Source organism: Triplophysa dalaica, unplaced genomic scaffold (genome assembly GCF_015846415.1).
Source record: "Triplophysa dalaica isolate WHDGS20190420 unplaced genomic scaffold, ASM1584641v1 Contig2, whole genome shotgun sequence".
Lineage (NCBI taxonomy): Eukaryota > Metazoa > Chordata > Actinopteri > Cypriniformes > Nemacheilidae > Triplophysa > Triplophysa dalaica.
Genome location: NW_026622636.1, coordinates 13,914 through 27,248, shown reverse-complemented (window position 1 = coordinate 27,248; position 13,335 = coordinate 13,914). Strand labels below are relative to the sequence as shown.

General features: G+C 42.3%; 6 non-coding genes across 6 annotated transcripts; 1 reads left to right on the top strand and 5 right to left on the bottom strand.

Annotated features, from left to right (window-relative positions):
* Positions 1 to 2,943: 2,943 nt before the first annotated feature.
* trnae-uuc (transfer RNA glutamic acid (anticodon UUC)) lies at positions 2,944 to 3,015 on the bottom strand. Its single transcript has one exon. It is a non-coding gene; the product is annotated as a tRNA-Glu (tRNA).
* Positions 3,016 to 3,217: 202 nt separating this feature from the next.
* Positions 3,218 to 3,291, top strand: trnan-guu (transfer RNA asparagine (anticodon GUU)). Its single transcript has one exon. It is a non-coding gene; the product is annotated as a tRNA-Asn (tRNA).
* Positions 3,292 to 3,940: 649 nt separating this feature from the next.
* On the bottom strand, positions 3,941 to 4,025 carry trnas-uga (transfer RNA serine (anticodon UGA)). Its single transcript has one exon. It is a non-coding gene; the product is annotated as a tRNA-Ser (tRNA).
* Positions 4,026 to 12,153: 8,128 nt separating this feature from the next.
* Positions 12,154 to 12,226, bottom strand: trnak-uuu (transfer RNA lysine (anticodon UUU)). Its single transcript has one exon. It is a non-coding gene; the product is annotated as a tRNA-Lys (tRNA).
* Positions 12,227 to 12,365: 139 nt separating this feature from the next.
* trnal-aag (transfer RNA leucine (anticodon AAG)) lies at positions 12,366 to 12,447 on the bottom strand. Its single transcript has one exon. It is a non-coding gene; the product is annotated as a tRNA-Leu (tRNA).
* A 606-nt stretch (positions 12,448 to 13,053) lies between these two features.
* On the bottom strand, positions 13,054 to 13,135 carry trnal-aag (transfer RNA leucine (anticodon AAG)). Its single transcript has one exon. It is a non-coding gene; the product is annotated as a tRNA-Leu (tRNA).
* Between the last annotated feature and the right edge of the window lie 200 nt (positions 13,136 to 13,335).

The window sequence follows — 13,335 nt, the reverse complement described above, 5'->3', positions numbered from 1 at the left end:
ACGGTCTTCATGGGGTTGCTCACAGGAGGAGAGCCTGGCCACAGACCCATGGATTCCAACTCAGTCTTCATCCAGATCCTCTGTTGATGAGAACACTTCCACTGACGCGTGTCATTATCATTTCCAGGAAGCTGTGGAGCAGGAACTCTAGGAAGGGTTGGTGTGCCTGGGTGTTTGAAAATAAGAAAAAATAATAAAGTATTGTTACAGATATTAAATATGTTAATCACTTTTATATCCACAGAATACTCTCTTACTTTGCGCTGTCGGTCGAACAGGTGGTGGAACACACACTGAAGGAGGAGGAGCAGAGGAACATGGTTCTGAAAGCACAAATAAAATAATTAAAGCTGTTGTAAACAAAGTTAAACAAAAAAAAAAACGTTCTAGACATGTGACGAGGTCTCTATAAATTCACAATTCCAAACATAGAAATGATTCAACCCATATATATCTAATGCAACCCATTCTTACCATCTTTGTTAGATTCCTCAAAAGAAAGGGTCCTGCACGCTCGAGAGATACTGCCCTCTGATGAAGAGAGACACATTGTAAAAGAGGTGATAGTTTTAAAAACATGCATTTATAATGTATGATTCAATGTATCCATAAACTTGACATTAGAACACACCTGTCGCTGAAACACCTTTTTTTGATTGTGTGGAAGCTGATGGTTCCTGCACAAGAAACATCAGCTCTTTAGGAAGGGGCACTGGTGTTTTCAGAGCTGGCACAGCTGGTGCTTTAAAAAGGAAGTCAGAAAAAAATTCAATTCAAAGTTATAAAGAAGACAATTATATGATCAGAGAGGCGGAAATAAAATGTGTTTACCATCCAAAGGAGACAGACGCAGTTCCTTTCTAGTGACCATCAGTGGTTTCAAAAGGACAGTAGATGGTTCTGCAAGACATAACATCTTGTTAATAATATCAATAGTCTTAAGAGATCTGCTTACTTTAATAGAATGAATGAAATGATGCATTAAGCCTTCTCAAATAATGTCACAAACATTTTAAACTAAACAGGGAATGTAAACAATGTAATTACAAGAACATGCACGTCTTCATGTATTAATAAACTGAAATATTTATAAGTTTACAGTCAAAGTGAGCACTTACCCAGAATGGGGGTTTATCAGTTCATCGTGGTGGGGGAATCAATTCATAGCCCCTTGAACAGTTAGTATAATGCCAACAGCACACAGATTTGTTAGTGACACACGGCCAACACACTGACACATTTAGACAAAAAAAATTCATATTCAGTTTTGGAGAACATTTAATTTCATAATTCATCAACACAAAAGTGCTGACACTAAAGTGAATAAAAACCTGTCGTTGTTTCTGTGGAGTGTTTCACTTCAGCAGCTGAGCACGCAGATGATGCTGGCGCTAACAAATGTAAAAATTAGGGAACATTTATTAAATATATCAACTTATTTAATACAAGATGTCATTTAAGAAAAAAAACACTCACACTGCACCAGTAGCTTAGAGGGGGTGATGTTCAGCATTGCAGTCTCCAGCTCAGCGTCTTCATCCATCTCTGTATGGTTGACAAACAAGAGTTAAAGGTTGCTTTTACGCTGCACTTGGAATTTTTCAAATGTAACTTCATACTTTACCTTATTCTTTGTAAAGCACAAAGTATGTTTATACTTATTGACATAAATGTAAAGATTCTCTTCTGAAGGCCAAATGAGGGGAAATAACAACTGACCTGTGGGCTCAGATGTGGCAGGAACATGCGGACGGGCAGACTGCTGCTGCTTCAGCAGGTATTGTTGCAGTTTATGCATCCGTGTCCCTCGGACACACTTAGCCCCCATTACAAAGGACGCGTAACCATCAGCTCTGCCGTCCCAAATCTCCTTCCATGTACTCTTGGCACGAGCTCCGAAACCAACCAGCTGATCGTCGCCTGGTGATGCCGCTGTTGCAGCTGGAGTTTTGGACGTGTAATGTAAAAGAGACAGAATCTCCTCAAAGCTGTGGGCGTACTGCATAAAAGAGACCAGGCTGCTCTTGCTGTGCCCCTCGGTCATTGTGACTCCTGCAGCCTCTTCTTGCTGAAGGTTCTTCATCAGATAGATGGTGTACCCCACATCATTTTCAAGGAGCCACCGGAAGGACTTCCCTTGTATTTCCCAAACTGCAGGATGTACTCACCAAAAACTTCTTTTTGGTCTGAGGCATCACCTCCTCTTTGACGGACCACATTCAGAGCATTTTGTCTCACAAGCTCCAGCTTAATTGGTGCCGACTTGTCCTGCAAAGATAGGTTGTTTTTTATTGTTCTCGCCTGGTCAGTTGGATCCTGCAGAAGATATCCCAGCGGTCCCTTACGAAACGCAACCTTTACCCTTCCAGGAAAAAAAATGACCCTTTTCTGCATGATGACCTTTTTTTTAAAGTGTTAAAATTTACATTGGAATGAAAAAGATGAAAACCAGATGGTTTTTCACAATGCAGTACAAACAGTGTTGTGATGCTGCTATGAAGTCGTTCACCGAGATTATGTTTTAGAACCAAAGGAAGCTTTTTGTACCCACACGACTTCCCACTTTAGCTCTTTTGGATGTTTAAGGTTTTCTCCATGTAGAGGTGTGGTTAAAAACGTCAAGATAGTGTAAAGACATCTCGTAAAAATTGTCCCAGATGTACCTTCTGTACTTTTCAGTTGTCGGCACCCAGAACGCAGCACTTTGTGTCCAGCACTTGTTGCCTGAGACCTCAGGACGCACCATATAATACAAGGTTAAAGACTGTTTGCTCACTCGAGTTTGGATTGTGCAAAGGAGTTAAAATGTAGAAGGTGCCAAGAAAGGCTGATATACGAGATAAGTGGCTATTTGTTTTTACCTCCTACACAGCTGACTCGTCAGAGCCTCACCGTGAAACAGCAGCTTTTTCATTTGAAAATAACCAACTGAGAAAATGGTAATTCCCATACCGGGAGTTGAACCCAGGCCGCCTGGGTGAAAACCAGGAATCCTAACCGCTAGACCATATGGGACGCCTTAGCTGTCTCCTTCCGACCTGGAGCCGACGTGCACTTCAACTGTTTCCCAGCACAGAGGAAGCGAAATAACAATCACACATTTGAAGTGCATCGCAGAAGATTTTCTACCTATCTGAGCAGGTGGTGACAATAAACTTGCAACAAACGTGAACTTGTCCAACTTGTCCAACTTGTCCAAGCAAAATCCTTGACAACTGTCTCTGTGGCGAAATCGGTTAGCCCATTCGGCTGTTAACCGAAAGGATGGTGGTTCAAGCCCACCCAGGGATGAAAGCTTTGTGGCGAGCAGCTGTAGTTTTCTGACCCCAAAATGCTGAGGCCCGCCAGTGGAGCTTACTCAACAGAGTCTTACTCTAAAACAATACGGCTTTGCAAACACACTGAAAGAAAAGATGCCTTTGGCTTCTAAAGCCGGGAGTTAAACCCGGACCGCTTGGGTGAAAACAGGAGTCCTGACTGCTGGACCATGCCTGACACCTCAGCAAGCGCAATACGGACTGCAACTGTTTCCAAGAGATTAAGAATCGGAGTAGCGACCCTACATTTTCAATGCAAGTCGGAAAGACTTTTCATTTCTCTGCACGTGTAGTAGCAGTGATTGGATGAGCTGGGTTTAAACATTCTAAAGAACAGCTGAAGAAGTGCTTGGCGCGGCTCTTTTTGAACAAATTGCAGTGCGTTGTTCGCCCGATTGAAGGCGTTCGCCACCAACACATTTCCAAAGCGAGCGGGAAGCAGTTTATTCAACCCCCCCAAAAAGTTGCCTCGGTCCAGATTTGCTGAGACCACAACACAGAGTACTAACCAACCACACGATCAAAGCGAGCTAACAGACGGCTGCACAGGGCTCGGCCGAGATGAAGTTTGCTCTTTCGCCTCTAGAGATACAAATCAACATCTGAGCTTAATAGACCGCAAACGTAGTCGGCAGGATTCGAACCTGCGCAGGGAGACCCCAATGGATTTCAAGTCCATCGCCTTAACCACTCGGCCAAATATGGGGCAAAATGGACTGTTATGGTGGGGGAAAAGAAAAAAAAAGAAAGAAGAAGGGGGAAAAGAAAGATTGAGCAAAAAATGAAGTAAAATTATAGTATATTTAATATTATAATTACAAAAGGTAAAAAAAACGTATTCAATTTTATCAACAAAATACCTAAGTGCCCATTTAGATCCAAGTAATTGTAATGTTTTTTTTTTTTTAAATCGATCTATTTCACTATAACTTCAATAACTGCATTAACTCATATACTGCACCATACCTTTAATAACCGCATTAACTTTCTATTGCACTGCAACTTTAATAGCTAATGTCTATAATCAATGCACACCTAAGTCACTTGCACTACTGTATAGTCTAAATTGTTATCTGTTCATAACCACCTGTACACTAATGTTCACAGTATATAGCCTTCTGTATATATTGTCCATAGTACATACCGACTGTCATATTGTCATAGAACATTCCTTCTGTAAAGTATTTTCATAATAGTTTCATAATAGTATTTTTATGCCCATTGTATAGTATTTTCCTAATATTGTATTCTGTATTTATTCACACTGTATATCATGCACTTGCTAATTGCACTTCTGGTTAGACCTAAACTACATTTCGTTACACTGTACTTATATATGTGTACTGACAATAAAGTTGAATCTAATCTAATCTAATCTAATATACACTTCCAAAATCCTTATATATATGATATACATTAGATGTAATAGTAAACATTTATTAAATACAATATTAAATATTAACAATAATTATACAATAACTAGAATACAATAAGAAATAGAGAGAGCTATCCTTCAAATTCTGTTAACCTAATACACTACTAAAAATTTACTGTAACTAGATTTAAGACAAGTTTCTTAAAAAAATAAAATAATGTGGTGTTGGTATGGTAATGTTTGTTTGTTGCCTACAAAGAGTCTTTCCACTCTGTAATGCTCTGGCCCGACGCTGGACAGTACCATTTTCCTCTAAGCTGAGTATGACCAGTAATTTTGCTTCTTGACTTGCCACAGATTTGGATTGATAGTGGTAGTCGTCTTTTGTTTGCCTTTTCTTTGGTGGCTCCCCTCTTGCCACACGCTGTTCATCCTCAAGTGCTGCCTTGTGGAGCTCCATGCACGTTGTCGGTTTTCAGGTGGTGGCAGAGCTAATGGCTGTTGACCAGGGGGAAGGGAAGACCAACCATGAGGGGGGGGTGGAGCCGATGATGGATACCCGGGTGGAAGGGAAGACCACCCATGAGGTGGGGGGTGGGATCTGATGATGGATACCCGGGTACAACGGAAGACCAACCATGAGGTGAGGGTGGAGCTGATGATGGATACCGGGTACAACGGAAGACCACCATGAGGTGGGGGTGGAGCTGTAACGGATACCCGGGTGTGCAACGGAAGACCAACCATGAGGTGGGGGTGGAGCTGATGATGGATGCCCGGGTGCAACGGAAGACCAACCATGAGGTGGGGGTGGAGCTGATGATTGGATGCCCAGGTGCAACGGAAGACCAACCATGAGGTGGGGGTGGAGCTGATAATGGATGCCCGGGTGCAACGGAAGACCAACCATGAGGTGGGGGTGGAGCTGATGACGGATACCCGGGTGAAAAAGACCAATCAGAACACTCAGACCAGGTATTCCACCCAGGAAAGTCCTGTGCCTCAGGACAGAAGAAATTATTCTGTGCAGCAGGAGAATAGTCTGTGTCATATGGAGATGTGTCTCCTAGCCCAGTGCCTGTGAGTGCATTTGAAGACACTGCAGTTCCACTTCGTGCATATTTACGTTGACGAATGACTGCCTCACCCTCCCGATTCTCAGGCTCCTTGAACTCAATGGGAACATGTCCATGTTCAACAGGTCCAGATGGGAGCTCCCTTGGCTTTGGCAGTGGCTCCTTCGCTATACCAATTTGCTGGGGAAGCTCCACTCCTTGCAGTAAGGTGTCCCGATCAGTTCGTTTCTGTCGGTCAAGAAGCCTTTTTAAAAAAAAAAAAACATCTTCAGTTCAAGAGTTATATAAACACTGTGAATTAAACCATTCTAAACAAATGCAAACTAATAGTTAATTTAGAAGTTGTTATAAGGAATATGCTACTAAAGTGAAATTAGGAAGGCAATAACCAACTCACCAAGATGACACTGTAGTGTTGTTGATTGTAACTAGCACCAGGTTGGTCTTGTCGAGCAGCTCTCGGCAGTCTTCAAGCAGCTGCTTGATGTGACAATACATCATCACAATTGCCTGTGTAATTGGAAAGGTTTTGCCCTTATTGTCTTTAGGTCTGTTTCTGGCTTCCCTGAATTCCTTCAAAAGCTTGAGTGCGATGCATTCTGAAATCCTGTTGATATCAGGTCTCTGAGCTGCCTGGCCATGGGTCATGAATAGTCTGTGGATAAAACAATGCATTTAATGCATTTTGTATGTTATTCTATGGTTCATTGGAGCTTTATAAACATACAGACTAATTAGGAATTTTTATTTCATGCAAATGAAAAGTGAGGGATAATTTATGATGGCACACACTGTAAAAATGTCCTTTAACCACAGGTGCACCACAATTTAACTCACCTCTCAGCTGCTTGCTGACCAGGGGCTGAGCCACTACGCTTTCGAGAAGCTCTCCAAGGACCTGGCAAGATCCTTTTCTTGCACTTAAGGGAATACTTGGAAGGGGACTGATCAATAGCATGCAGACACGAATACAACCGCAAGATCTCTGCTATCTCGTTGGTTGACAAAGCAGTGATAGTCCGGTTGAGGCTAATAAGGTACCCTGCCAGGTTATCCACCGCCAAAAAAAAACGAAATCCTGGATTACAGTTCTTTGATAAACTGTTCTTCACAAATTACAAGCATAAGCATCACGTATTAGAGTCTTTACCAGAGAAGATGTGCTGGGCCCAGCGCCAGGACATGTCTTCAATGTCAGGACTGTGAGAGCCACCACTTGGAACAGGGGTTTCATAGATAATTTTTGAACATTTGTAAGTATACCAATTAAACATTGTAGAGCATTACTTAAATTGAATATATAAATTATAAAACAACTCATGTATTGCTCATATAAGCTAAACATTCCTATGCAATTTCAATTTAATTCAAGAAAATGTATATTACCAGAGAAGAGGTCAATAAATCATCATGACTGCTGGAACTGCCAATAGTGCGTGTGTTTAAACTGATGTCTGCTGCATCACATATTGTGACATCCAGACACTCATCCTCCTGAACTTCAACTGCATCTCTGGCAGAGTGATTTCACCAGGCTCCAGTGGAGAAAGTAGGTCTCCTCTGCCAGATTGTGCCAACAAGTACTCCACTGCTATACGCTCATCTGCCAAAAAGAGGCATCATATTGTAAAAAGAGGAATATATCAGGCTAAATCATAACAGTAAATGTGATGAATGTGGTGTTGGAAATGAATAAAAAAAAATGTGATTTAAAAAAAATACATAAATAAATAAAGTCACACATAGACAACTCAACCAAATACGCTGAAAACACACAGACACATCTTATAACAGTATAGATAGATAATAGATATGACCACCGTTACAGCAATGATCATTCCATTAAAAATTGAATGAATTAAAAATGGAATGAATGGTTAGCGTTTAGGCAGCATTCAAACTCACAGCAAAGCCTGGTATTACTATAGTAAGAGAATGTACAGTATTGAATCTTACTTGTGGGTTTCCCATGGGTTATGAATTCTTGCAGGAGTGCACATCCGAGGAGTCTTTTGCTGAGGACATTAATGTGGGACATTAAACGTACAACATAGATTTTAGTTTGTGATGTACCACTCATGTCCACAGCTTGAAGAGCCCGGTTGATGTTCCATCTCGATGCACCCTCAAGCATGTACATCTGAGTATGTACAGCATTACATCTCCACCCTGTAAGGAAAAATGTGTGACATTGTCAAAATACCATTATAAACCCCTCTACGAACTTCCAAAGCTGACTACCAATTAAAGCTAATTCACTTGTTAACTCAACCTGTGGAAATTGAATTCCTTTATTTTACTTTACTTTTTATTAAGTCGTATTTAAACAGTTTTTTGTTGTATTCTTCCAAAGTTTAGAAATTCCTTTATTGTGACAACACTACTTAATTACAGACATGATATTCTTGGTATTGTTACCATACCTGGAATGAAAGTGCACTGATGGCGATGAAAGCTTTCAAGAGAAGAGGACCCTCTGCCACACCGCAGTACATCCAGAACCTTGTCACCCTTCTGTAACCCAGAGCCCAGCTTTGTGTAAAGCTGAACACCAGGCGGGTCTTGGATACAGGGTAAATGTTTCTGTTGTACCTCCCAAACGTGCATCATGCTCTCTGGATTAATGAGGCGCAAACCAGTCGTGTCGGTCAGTTCTGTTGGAATATGCCCCTGAAGTTTTTTTAAAAAGTATGTTCTTTTTCGCTTCTTTAAGGTGAGAGAAGTCATCCTTGTCCCATTCAAAGATACAACTGGACAACTTGGAGCAGAAAGTGCCATACAGTGGATGGTGCTCTGTTGTAAGACCAGCAGTGAACCGTCGCATGAAGTGGAAAACATCAAGGCGAACTTTGAACTTCCAAGGTCGAAACCAGGTAAGAACTGGAGTAACACCTACACCAATGAGAAACAATGAGCGAGTTTACACATCTTCTTAGATTTAAATTTGTATCATTTAAAAATATGCTAATGCTATTTATAAATATTCTCTTAAGCCTCTAAATCCGTCAGATTTCACTTCTTTTAAAGAAACATTTTTATCAGGCTCCTAGGTTCAGTTCCATAGCAGATAGCAGATAATTCAGAATGGGCTGAGCGTTATTTAGAAGTCTTTGAAGCAAGATTATTTGAGTAACATATACTTTACTTTGAGAGCATTCACTCATCATTCACTCATCAACATTATAATCTCATTTTTGACAGAGGTGGCTTTTAGAGGGTTCTGCATCTGAACGAACATGAACAAAATATGAACACCTAAAAAAGCCATCTAAACACCATTTTCCTAAATTAGTGGGAAACATGCAGATCTATGATTTATTGTCATTGAGACACATGCCAAAAAATTATTGCTTATATGGATTAGAAATGTATAAATGCACACACATTCCTGTTAAGTAATGGCTTAAGTTGACAAACCTGTCCCGCTGCAGCAGTCCCTGTCACATAAATCGCAGCTGGATCTGGCTCCCTAGCATCCCTGTATCACTTTACAATGCCCTGACACAAGTCATCTAAGCCGGCTCCCTCACCCGTGGTTAGGACACAGTTCAGAACTTGGCCAAATTCATTACCAATGTTGGTCATCCAGGTAGCAGTGTCAGCAATGCCACCAGCAAGCTTTTTAGTAATCTGTATAAATGCATTAAGATAATACAATTTGGTATATTCAATATAATTTAACATGCATTTGGCTCTTTATGTGTATTTATGTTTACCTTTTTGGTAGAATCAAGCTTCAGGATGCTACCATATGTTGATGTTACAACACCCTTAAGCTCATCAAGGTGATTCAGGATTTCATCGGCATGGGCAGTCTCAAACCACTGTGCCAGCGGTAGGGGGCGAAAAGGCGGGGGGCTGCTCATAAACCACTTCCGATTGGGTCAGGCACATCTCTTTTTGTGGAGCTCACAGTCTGTCAGGTAGTCTATACTCCGTCTTGCCCACTCCTCACTATGAATTTCTTCTAGCACTTGTTTCAAGAAACTGGAGCTGTACACTGAGCTATCCACTTTTGGTCTGCTGGTTTGAGCAAATCGACAGAAATGTTTGGGGAGAAAACTCAGCCAATTTACTTCTGGAGGCCTTAGTGTAATGTCCTGTGATGGTGTTTGTACTGCAGTTTGTGGAGCTCTTTGCTGGTCTTCGATGTATGCAGATGACTGTGCAATGGATGATGTTGGATCCACAGATGTTCTGTCCCCATCTGAAAGACTAATCAAACGATGATGCTTGTCAATGTGGTTAAACAGTCCAACTGCACCCCAGACTTTTTCACCACACTGATCACAACATTCTTGGACATGGTTGTCTGAAAGATGTTCACTGAAACCATCCACATTAACATCTTCGCTACAAAGAGCACACTTAATTGAACTTCTGCTCTGCAGGGCTGGTCTGGAGCCTGCACTGGGCTGCGGGGCTGGTCTTGAGCCTGCACTGGGCTGCGGGGCGATGCTGAAGCCTGCACTGGTCTGCGGGGCTGGTCTGGAGCCTGCACTGGGCTGCGGGGCTGGTCTGGAGCCTGCACTGGACTGCGGGGCGGTGCTGAAGCCTGCACTGGGCTGCGGGGCTGGTCTGGAGCCTGCACTGGACTGCGGGCGGGCTGAAGCCTGCACTGGGCTGCGGGGCTGGTCTAGAGCCTGCACTGGGCTGCGGGGCGGTGCTGAAGCCTGCACTGGGCTGCGGGGCTGGTCTGGAGCCTGCACTGGGCTGTGGGGCTTGACTGAAACCTGCACTGAAGCTTGCACTGGGCTGGGGGGATTGACTGGAGGCTTCACTGCTCTGTGGGGCTGCCTGCGTCTCTAAAACTGTCTGCTCAGCTGACTGTTAAAAAAAGTGTAAACATCTACATCCTTGCTATCACTTTGTAAATCAATTTACATTCTTGCTGGATAAAATAATTCATCTCTTAAATATCAAATAAATAAATAAAAACGGATAAAACAAATGCAGAATTGATGAACATAAGAAAAGGGATAGTATAACAATATTGTGTCATAATATACTTAATTTAGAGTTGTTCATAATCTGTATTAGTCTGTGTGTCCAAATATCTTTCTCTGTTTTCAACCAATCAAATAAGTTTATACAGGTTTGGAATAACTACAGAGTTAGTAAATCATGAGAGAATTAAAATTTTGGGGTAAATTATCCCAAGGCTTCACAGCTCAAAAAATGAACATTTCACCCTTGTGTTGGCGAGTTTTTCACATTTGTCATCACATACCTTATCATCACATTCCTTTTAATCACATACCTTATCATTATATACCTTATGAAAACCACATTTCCAGGGGATTCTTTTGCCAAAGATATCATATGCACGGGTTTGTTTGTGTAATGGGCAGTTATTAATTCTTTTAATATACCTTTAATATACATGTTAGTGTTAACAAGTGCAATTGGATTTAACCAAAAATTGTCTAAACGCATTGGCATTCTGAATTTGGACATTCATCATCATCACCATCACATTATTACAGTTGTTGTAACTTAATGTACATATACCTAAGGCATTTTGCTATTGCAAAATGAATGGCCATGGCGATTTCTAATTTCTAAGTGTTAAACCACAAATTACAATTTAACCGGTTTAGATGAAACCGTAGTGTCAAACTAAGCAACGTTACAATCAGATTCTCTTTCAAGTGATAATGGACTCACCTGCACGCTATCCGAAGACTTTAAAATGATTAAAATGTTTATGTGATTTAAAATAATCCCAACTGTCTCGCGTAGCGCTGGGATGGACGACACAAATGATAATGTTTCGGCCAATGTTCGTTTTGCCCCATTTCTACCAATCAGAAGAGAGCGTTCGGATTGTTACAACTTGTGTTAGGAATTATTTCGCAAGTGTTAGGATTTAAGTAGAATGTGTTAGGACTTGTTAGGACTTATTTAGAATGTGTTAGGACTTGTTAGGACTTATTTAGAATGTGTTAGGAATTGTAACGAATCGTTAGGAATGGCTTTGCTGTCCGATCGCTTGAGGGTACGGCCACGACTACAACAGGTTCCAGGCCTTCTGGGTTTCGGTCGTGCTGCTGCAGAGGACGATGTCAAAAAGGGAAAGGCAGGACTTCAATAAGGACTGCCGTAACCCGGATTCGAACCGGGTTGCAGCGACCACAACGCAGAGTACTAACCACTATACTGTCACGGCTAGCCAACATGCCTCCGGCAAAGTGACTGAGTGACTACATCTGCAGGGAGAAGATTGGCAGCTTTTGGTGAGGTCTCACGGAATTCCTTGAGCATGTGCTCAAAGCCAATGTGTAGACTCCAACGCACGAGCATACTGTTTATTTAATTTTTATCAACAGAGGGAGGGCCCAGAAGAGCTCACAAGGTAAAGGTGACTAACAATGTGGAAACACATCGCCCGAACAGGAACTTGAACCCTGGACCCTCAGATTAAAAGTCTTATGCTCTACCGACTGAGCTATACGGGCTCTTGAGTTGCGGCGACGTGTTGAGTACAACAGGTGAGTGCAAGTTCATCCCTCATAAATACACCCTAACCAGCTAATGTGGCTCTGGAGGTAAGACGAAAACTAGACTCACAACGATCCAAGCGGAGCAAAGACCCACTGGCAGCGGTGGGATTTGAAACCACGCCTCCAAAGAGACTGGAGGCTTAATCCAGCGCCTTAGACCGCTCGGCCACGCTACCTCAAAAAGGCACCTTGTTCCGGCGGTTTCCTCCATGGTGTTTTACAGTAGGCCCGCTGTGACATTTCGCAGACAATCAAGAGCTTACAGGGTTCTGTCGGCCTAGGGTTCAGCGCACCTTTCTGATGCAGGGGTGTTCAGTCCTATATCTGGAGACGATGCCATCTGTTGATTGCAGTTCATCAAGTACCCTTGAACCGGGTAACGGGCTCTGGGAGCTGAAAGTCAGACGTGTTTTAAACACTGCCCTGACAGCTCATCTTTGGTCTTTTATCTGGCCGTGCTTTCCTTAAAGGTCCATGCAAAGAAAACATTTATAAAATCACATTAAAGGCTATAAAGTATGTACACATTGTTTTACATTAAATGTTTACTCGTTGTTGTATACCTAGTTGCATCGACAACCCATCGAGCACTCCTGTACCAGTCAATTTGTGTTATATCAACAACTCGTGCCATCTGCTGCAGAGTCGCTCTTAAACATTTGTAAAATCACATAAAAGGCTATAAAGTATGTACATGGAGAACACACCCTAACCTGCTAATGTGGCTCTGGAGGTAAGACGAAAACTAGACTCACAACGATCCAAGCGGAGCAAAGACCCACTGGCAGCGGTGGGATTTGAACCCACGCCTCCAAAGAGACTGGAGCCTTAATCCAGCGCCTTAGACCGCTCGGCCACGCTACCTCAAAAAGGCACCTTGTGCCGCCGGTTTCCTCCATGGTGTTTTACAGTAGGCCCGCTGTGACATTTCGCAGACAATCAAGAGCTTACAGGGTTCTGTCGGCCTAGGGTTCAGTGCACCTTTCTGATGCAGGGGTGTTCAGTCCTATATCTGGAGACGATGCCATCTGTTGATTGCAGTTCATCAAGTACCCTTGAACCGG